The following is an 8,257-nucleotide window of genomic DNA, read 5'->3' on the forward strand; positions in this document are numbered from 1 at the left end:
ACAGGAAATAGAAAGAACATCTCATGTGATAGACCATATGACTGAACAGGAAATAGAAAGAACATCTCATGTGATAGACCATATGACTGGACAGGAAATAGAAAGAACATCTCATGTGATAGACCATATGACTGAACAGGAAATAGAAAGGACATCTCATGTGATAGACCATATAACTGGACAGGAAGTAGAAAGAACATCTAATGTGATAGACCATATGACTGAACAGGAAATAGAAAGAACATCTCATGTGATAGACCATATGACTGAACAGGAAATAGAAAGAACATCTAATGTGATAGACCATATAACTGGACAGGAAATAGAAAGAACATCTAATGTGATAGACCATATGACTGGACAGGAAATAGAAAGAACATCTGATGTGATAGACCATATAACTGGACAGGAAGTAGAAAGAACATCTAATGTGATAGACCATATGACTGGACAGGAAATAGAATGTATCTAACTAAATGTTAAATGTGTTTTCTGTCAGGTATTTTATTTGTCTGTATTGTCTACTTGTTGAATGTTTGTGAAATCTTGATTGTGGTTGTTTAGAAATGTCTTGTTAATTGGTGTTGGACCCCAGGAAGATCAGCTAGCGTTACTGCGTTAGCTAATGGTGATCCTTGTAAAAATTACAAATGCACAAATATTGATATAATAACCATCATATGGAAGAAAACTTGAGGTCACCCGATGCCATGTTGTTTGGTGCTCCCACTACGACTTGGGAAAGCAGACAGTTCATTAGGATACAGATCAAATAAAGGATGATGAACTTCACAGGGAGGTGAAAGTGCACAGTGATGAGCTTGATGCTCCTTTCCAATAAATATCCAAGGTCTTATTCTGGTGACATGATCATCGATGCTTGGCTGCCTTTTGACAAATAAAAATGATCTCACTCTTATCCATAAGAATCTCACAGTTTAAGGTGATACACAGGTTACATTACTCAAAAGTAAAACTGCATAAAATATTCCCAGACACCTCACCACTGTGTGAGAGGTGCAAGCAGGAGGAGGGGACGTTGACCCACTTATTCTGGACATGTCCTAAGTTACATGTTTACTGGGCTCTCATTTTTGATTACTTATCTAGAGCCTTTGATAGAGTTCTAGCCCCAGACCCATTGACCGCTCTGTTTGGTACAGTTGATGGGAATAACCACGAAGGGAAAGCTGTCTCTCTTTGTACTCTATTAGCCAAAAGGCTCATATTGCAATTTTGGAAACTGGAGACTGTACCTACCTTTGAAATGTGGTTACGGGATTTAGGAAATGTAATACATATGGAAAAGATTCGATACAATACCTCCAATAGAAGTTCAATGTTTTACAAAATATGGCAGCCGATACTGGATAAATGGTCTAGTCCCGCTTCATAACTGGGTTGACAATCTGCTGCTACTCTGTGCTGTACTCCACTCAATATTTATTTTTGGCTTAACTACACTGCAATACATTGTATTTGATTCGTGTTTACTTTGTTTCATTAAACATGGATCGCAATAGCCACACCGCATTTTGGTCTGACTTGGGAGGACGTAATGGACAGCAGGCCCGGTGCGGTACATTCCAGCTCCGCGTATCGGCCGGGCTAGAGTGAGCATCGAGCCAAGTGCCATGAAGCCGGCTCTACGCATCTGGTCCCCAGTGCGTCTCCTTGGGCCGGTTTACATGGCACCAGCCTTGCGCTCGGTGTCTCCGGTTCGCCTGCATAGTCCAGTGCGGGCTATTCCACCTCGCCGCACTGGCAGGGCGACCGGGAGCATTCAACCAGGTAAGGTTGGGCAGGCTCGGTGCTCAAGAGCTCCAGTGCGCCTGCACGGTCCGGTCTATGCAGTACCACCTCCACGCATCAGCCCTCCGGTGGCAGCTCCCCGCACCAGGCTTCCTGTGCGTGTTCTCGGCTCAGTACCACCAGTGCCAGCACCACGCATCAGGCCTACAGTGAGCCTCGCCTGTCCAGCACTGCCAGAGCCTTCCTCCTCTCCAGCGCTGCCGGAGTCTCCCGCCTATCTAGCGCTGCCAGAGCCTTCCTCCTCTCCGGCGCTGCCGGAGTCTCCCGCCTGTTTAGCGCTGCCAGAGCCTTCCTCCTCTCCAGCGCTGCCGGAGTCTCCCGCCTATCTAGCGCTGCCAGAGCCTTCCTCCTCTCCAGCGCTGCCGGAGTCTCCCACCTATCTAGCGCTGCCAGAGCCTTCCTCCTCTCCAGCGCTGCTGGAGTCTCCCGCCTGTTTAGCGCTGCCAGAGCCTTCCTCCTCTCCAGCGCTGCCGGAGTCTCCCGCCTATCTAGCGCTGCCAGAGCCTTCCTCCTCTCCAGCGCTGCCGGAGTCTCCCGCCTATCTAGCGCTGCCAGAGCCTTCCTCCTCTCCAGCGCTGCCGGAGTCTCCCGCCTATCTAGCGCTGCCAGAGCCTTCCTCCTCTCCAGCGCTGCTGGAGTCTCCCGCCTGTTTAGCGCTGCCAGAGCCTTCCTCCTCTCCAGCGCTGCCGGAGTCTCCCGCCTATCTAGCGCTGCCAGAGCCTTCCTCCTCTCCAGCGCTGCCGGAGTCTCCCGCCTGTTTAGCGCTGCCAGAGCCTTCCTCCTCTCCAGCGCTGCCGGAGTCTCCCGCCTGTTTAGCGCTGCCAGAGCCTTCCTCCTCTCCAGCGCTGCCGGAGTCTCCCGCCTATCTAGCGCTGCCAGAGCCTTCCTCCTCTCCAGCGCTGCCGGAGTCTCCCGCCTGTTTAGCGCTGCCAGAGCCTTCCTCCTCTCCAGCGCTGTCGGAGTCTCCCGCCTGTTTAGCGCTGCCAGAGCCTTCCGTCTCTACAGCGCTGCCGGAGTCTCCAGTCTGCATAGAACTGCCAGTCTGCAAGGAGCTGCCAGTCTGCAAGGAGCTGCCAGTCTGCAAGGAGCCGCCAGAGCTGCCAGTCTGTATGGAGCCGCCAGAGCTGCCAGTCTGTATGGAGCAGCCAGAGCCGCCAGTCAGCATGGAGCAGCCAGAGTCGCCAGTCAGCATGGAGTAGCCAGAGTCGCCAGTCAGCATGGAGTAGCCAGAGTCGCCAGTCAGCATGGAGTAGCCAGAGTCGCCAGTCAGCATGGAGCAGCCAGAGTCGCCAGTCAGCATGGAGTAGCCAGAGTCGCCAGTCAGCATGGAGTAGCCAGAGTCGCCAGTCAGCATGGAGTAGCCAGAGTCGCCAGTCAGCATGGAGTAGCCAGAGTCGCCAGTCAGCATGGAGTAGCCAGAGTCGCCAGTCAGCATGGAGCAGCCAGAGTCGCCAGTCAGCATGGAGCAGCCAGAGTCGCCAGTCAGCATGGAGCAGCCAGAGTCGCCAGTCAGCATGGAGTAGCCAGAGTCGCCAGTCAGCATGGAGCAGCCAGTGCCGCCAGTCAGCATGGAGCAGCCAGAGTCGCCAGTCAGCATGGAGCAGCCAGAGTCGCCAGTCAGCATGGAGCAGCCAGAGCCGCCAGTCAGCCGGGATCTGCCAGAACCAACTACCTGCCTGGGCTTCCTCTCAGTGCTGAGCTTCCTCTCAGTGCCGAGCTTCCTCTCAGTCCCGAGCTACCCCTCAGTCCCGAGCTGCCCCTCAGTCCAGTGGGGCCCTTGGTGAGGACTACTAGGCCAAGGTCGGCGGCGAAGGTCGCCTATCTAGGGACGCTAAGGAGGTGGACTAAGACTATTATGGAGTGGGGTCCACGTCCAGGGCCAGAGCCGCCACCACGGACAGATGCCAACCCACACCCTCCCCTATAGGTTTAGGTTGTGCGTTCGGAGTCCGCACCTTGGAGGGGGGGGGGGGGGGGGGGGGGGGGGGGGGGTACTGTCACGTTCTGACCATCGTTTTTGTGTGTTTTCCTTGTTTTAGTGTTGGTCAGGACGTGAGCTGGGTGGGCATTCTATGTTGGATGTCTTGTTAGTCTATTTCTATGTCTGGCCTGATATGGTTCTCAATCAGAGGCAGGTGTTAGTCATTGTCTCTGATTGGGAACCATATTTAGGTAGCCTGGGTTTCACTGTGTGTTTGTGGATGATTGTCCTTGTTCCTGTCTCTGTGTTACTTTGCACCAGTATTAGGCTGTTTCGGTTTTCGTGTTACGTTTATTGTTTTGTATTTGATTCGTGTTTACTTTGTTTCATTAAACATGGATCGCAATAGCCACGCCGCATTTTGGTCGGACTCTCCTTCACCTAAAGAAAACCGTTACAATGTGTGAGTTAAGTTTTGTTTTGTCCTCTAAATTGGCCATCCCATTCAACAGTACAATGAATGTCATTTTAGTATTGCTGTCTTTTTTATTAGATTTTTTATTGTAAAATAATAAACATATTATTAAAAATAAAATTTTAAAAAATAAATCTCATCATGTACTGTAGGTAGCCTGCCCACACTGTATCTACCAGCTGTTGGCTACAGAGCACTTGGATACATTTATGACAAAACCATCGGTAGGGTTGAAAATGCGATGGAAATCCATCCAACTTGTATTTTTTTCATTCGGTACACGGGAATTTAATCCGCAGAAGTCCTTTTTATGTGCACTACATCATCACTACGTCATCATGCACAGCCTTGTGGGAAAAGGTGCATATTGTTTTTCATGCAACACTGGTATCTGTCGCCAACCTAGCTACCAATTTAAATAGATAGTACCTGCCGTTTACTGTTGTAGCTCTAATGTTGAATTATGCAAAAGAGAGAGACCTGTCTTTTAGGTTTTTGTGTGTGTGAGAGAGAGAGACACACAGAGAGAGAGAAAGAGCTCAGCAGCATTAGTCTTGAGTCGGCCCAGTTCTTCTCCAGTCTCTCTCTATAGTCTCATTATCATCTCTTCCAGAACCGTGACCATCAACAGACACAACAGACTCTCCTGACCTCATGCCTGAGCGCACACAAATGCGCAACGTTCATGATAAACGTACATTTTTCTGTCATTAATTCCGACTGGTTTGGGTTAAGGTTTGGGTTAAGGTTAAGGTTAGGGTTAAGTTTTGGTTAAGGTTTGGGTTATGGTTAAGGTTAGAGTTAAGATTAGAGTTAAGGTTAAGGTTAGGGTTAAGGTTGGAGTTAGGGTTAAGGTTTGGGTTAAGGTTAGGGTTAAGGTTTGGGTATACGGTTTAAACAGAAAAAATAGAAAGAGTTCCTTGCACTACGATAGAACTGTGATCAGCGGAGCGCATGGTTTAATCCCTTCCTCTATCCCCCTCCACAACGCCCTAGCAAGCCGACTGCCTACTAGATGATAATAGGCGCTCACGTTTGTCCTAGCGGATGGTATTGAAGGCCTCTTCCAACATCCTGGGGACCTGGACAAATCATGAATACTGAAGTCAATCTGGTGTGATGTGGCTGGTATGTGTGTGTGTGAGCGTGCGTGCGTGCGTGCGTGCGTGCGTGCGTGCGTGGAGGCTTGTGGAGTAATCTGTTAAGAGTGGATGTAATGTTCCCTTTTAATTCTCTCATCTACATGAGAGAGAAACCAGCCGTAGGTGTGCCTTTTGAAGTGTCAAAACATGCCTCACAGGACTACACACACAGACACACACACACACATACATACACACACACATACATGTTTGATGTTTAATAAACATGACTGAACATTTAATTCTGACATGAGACTGTGGAGGGAGTGTTTGTGTAGGAGAGAGAGAAAACAACAAAACAGAGAGAGAGAGAGAGAGATGGGAAGTGGAGAGAGAGAGAGAGAGAGGGAGATGGGAAGTGGAGAGAGAGAGAGAGAGAGGGAGATGGGAAGTGGAGAGAGAGAGAGAGGGAGATGGGAAGTGGAGAGAGAGAGAGAGACGGGAAGTGGAGAGAGAGAGAGGGAGAGATGGGAAGTGGAGAGAGAGAGAGAGAGAGAGGGAGAGATGGGAAGTGGAGAGAGAGAGAGAGAGACGGGAAGTGGAGAGAGAGAGAGGGAGAGATGGGAAGTGGAGAGAGAGAGAGAGAGAGGGAGAGATGGGAAGTGGAGAGAGAGAGAGAGAGACGGGAAGTAGAGAGAGAGGGAGAGATGGGAAGTGGAGAGAGAGAGAGAGAGACGGGAAGTGGAGAGAGAGAGAGGGAGAGATGGGAAGTGGAGAGAGAGAGAGATGGGAAGTGGAGCGAGAGAGAGAGGGAGAATGGTGACATGGTGGGGGTGGAGGGGTGTTATTCTGAACAGAACAGTCAGATTAAAATAGAACAACAGGCATATGACGCCTATCTGACAGACAGACAGACAGACAGACAGACAGACAGACAGACAGACAGACAGATAGATAGAGAGACACAGATAGATAGATAGAGAGACACAGACAGATAGATAGAGACAGACAGACAGATAGAGAGAGAGACACAAACAGAGACAAATAGATAGAGAGACAGACAGACAGATAGAGAAACAGATATATAGAGAGACAGACAGACAGATAGAGAGACAGATATATAGAGAGACAGACAGACAGATAGAGAGACAGATATATAGAGAGACAGATATATAGAGAGACAGATATAGAGAGAGAGAGACACAGACAGATAGAGAGAGAGAGACACAGACAGATAGACACAGACAGAAGGGGGATTATTATTTATCTCTTTTCTGTTTTTTCTCTCCTTTCTCTTCCCCTTTTCCACTTTTTCCTGAACTGATCTCTGATTGGTTTCTCATTACAATTTTCCTTCTGAGGGAAAGAGGGAGGAAGAGAGGGTAAGCAGAAAGGGAGGGAGACAGGGAGGGAAGGGAAGAAAGAGGAGAGAGAGAGAGACAGAGAGACAGAGAGGGGGAGGAAGAGAGGAAGGTGGGAGGAAGGATCACATTTAGAATGAGAATAAGACTGCTGACGTCTTTGTGTGTTTTCATGTGTGTGTGTGTTACCGTGTAAGTGTGTGTGTGTGCGTTACCGTGTAAGTGTGTGTGTGTGCAGGGTTTGAGATTGCGGAGTCCTTCCATGCACTGTTCATGCTCCATTACGTGTTTGTCCCAACACAATCAAATCACCTTTCTGTATTCTGTACTGCATGATGCAATGTTCACTTTTAATTTGCTACATCTGCCTGGGAGAGAGACCAGCCTCAAGTGTGCCTTTTGTGTCATAACACAGACACACCAGCCTCAAGTGTGCCTTAAGTGTCATAACACACACACACACACACACACACACACACACACGTATTCTCCACAGGATAGAGAGCATGCACATTATCACACGTTCTTACACATACTCAGTATGAGAGGGTGTCCAGTTGTCAGTTATGTGATTAGGGGAGGGAGGGACAGAGAGAGGAGGAGGGAGGAGGAGGATGAGGAAATGGAAGGACAGGGGAGGAGGAGGGAGGAGGAGGGAATGGAAGGACAGGGGGAGGAGGAGGAGGAGGGAGGGAGGAGAAGGGAAGGGAGAAGGATGAGGAGGAGGGGGGGACAGGGGGAGGAGGAGGGGAGGGAGGAGGAGGAGGAGGAGGAGGAGGAGGAGGGAATGAAGGACAGGGGGAGGAGGAGGGGGGGAGGAGGAGAGGGAGCAAGGGAGAGAGGGACAGAGTGAAAAGGGGGGAAGAGGAGGGGAGGGAGGGAGGGAGGGAGGAAGAGGAGGAGGGGGGAGGAGGGGAGGGAGGGAGGTAGCGAGGGAGGGAGGATGGAGGTAGCGAGTGAGGAGGGAGGGAGTGAGGGAGGAGGGAGGGAGGGAGTGAGGATCACATTTAGAATGAGAATAAGACTGCTGACGTCGTAGCATACGTGTGTGTGTGGTAGCTTGTGTGTGTGGTAGCTTGTGTCTGTGGTAGCTTGTGTGTGTGGTAGCTTGTGTGTGTGGTAGCTTGTGTGTGTGGTAGCATGTGTGTGTGGTAGCTTGTGTGTGTGGTAGCTTGTGTGTGTGGTAGCATGTGTGTGTGGTAGCTTGTGGGTGTGGTAGCTTGTGGGTGTGGTAGCTTGTGGGTGTGGTAGCTTGTGTGTGTGGTAGCTTGTGTGTGTGGTAGCATGTGTGTGTGGTAGCTTGTGGGTGTGGTAGCTTGTGTGTGTGGTAGCTTGTGTGTGTGGTAGCGTGTGTGTGTGGTAGCTTGTGGGTGTGGTAGCTTGTGTGTGTGGTAGCTTGTGTGTGCGTTACCATTTAAACGTGTGGTTTGAGATCGTGGAGGAAAAGTCTATTCTTGTATTCCATGTCACATTGTTCACGAGTCCTTCCTTTCACTGCTCATGTTCCATTACATGCTCTCCCAACACAATGGAATTGGTATTAGATTGTGATGCATTCCTTTACAAATGGAATGTGTTGTGTTGTAAATGGCTTTCACTCCTCAAT

The 8,257-nt window shown here is 49.7% G+C and overlaps 1 protein-coding gene across 1 annotated transcript in view; it reads left to right on the top strand.

Moving 5' to 3' along the window:
• Positions 1–8,257, top strand: part of LOC110536894 (cGMP-dependent 3',5'-cyclic phosphodiesterase-like) — a 243,922-nt gene that overhangs the window by 141,243 nt on the left and 94,422 nt on the right. The window lies entirely within an intron of this gene.

Source organism: Oncorhynchus mykiss, chromosome 27, assembly GCF_013265735.2.
Source record: "Oncorhynchus mykiss isolate Arlee chromosome 27, USDA_OmykA_1.1, whole genome shotgun sequence".
Taxonomy (NCBI): domain Eukaryota; kingdom Metazoa; phylum Chordata; class Actinopteri; order Salmoniformes; family Salmonidae; genus Oncorhynchus; species Oncorhynchus mykiss.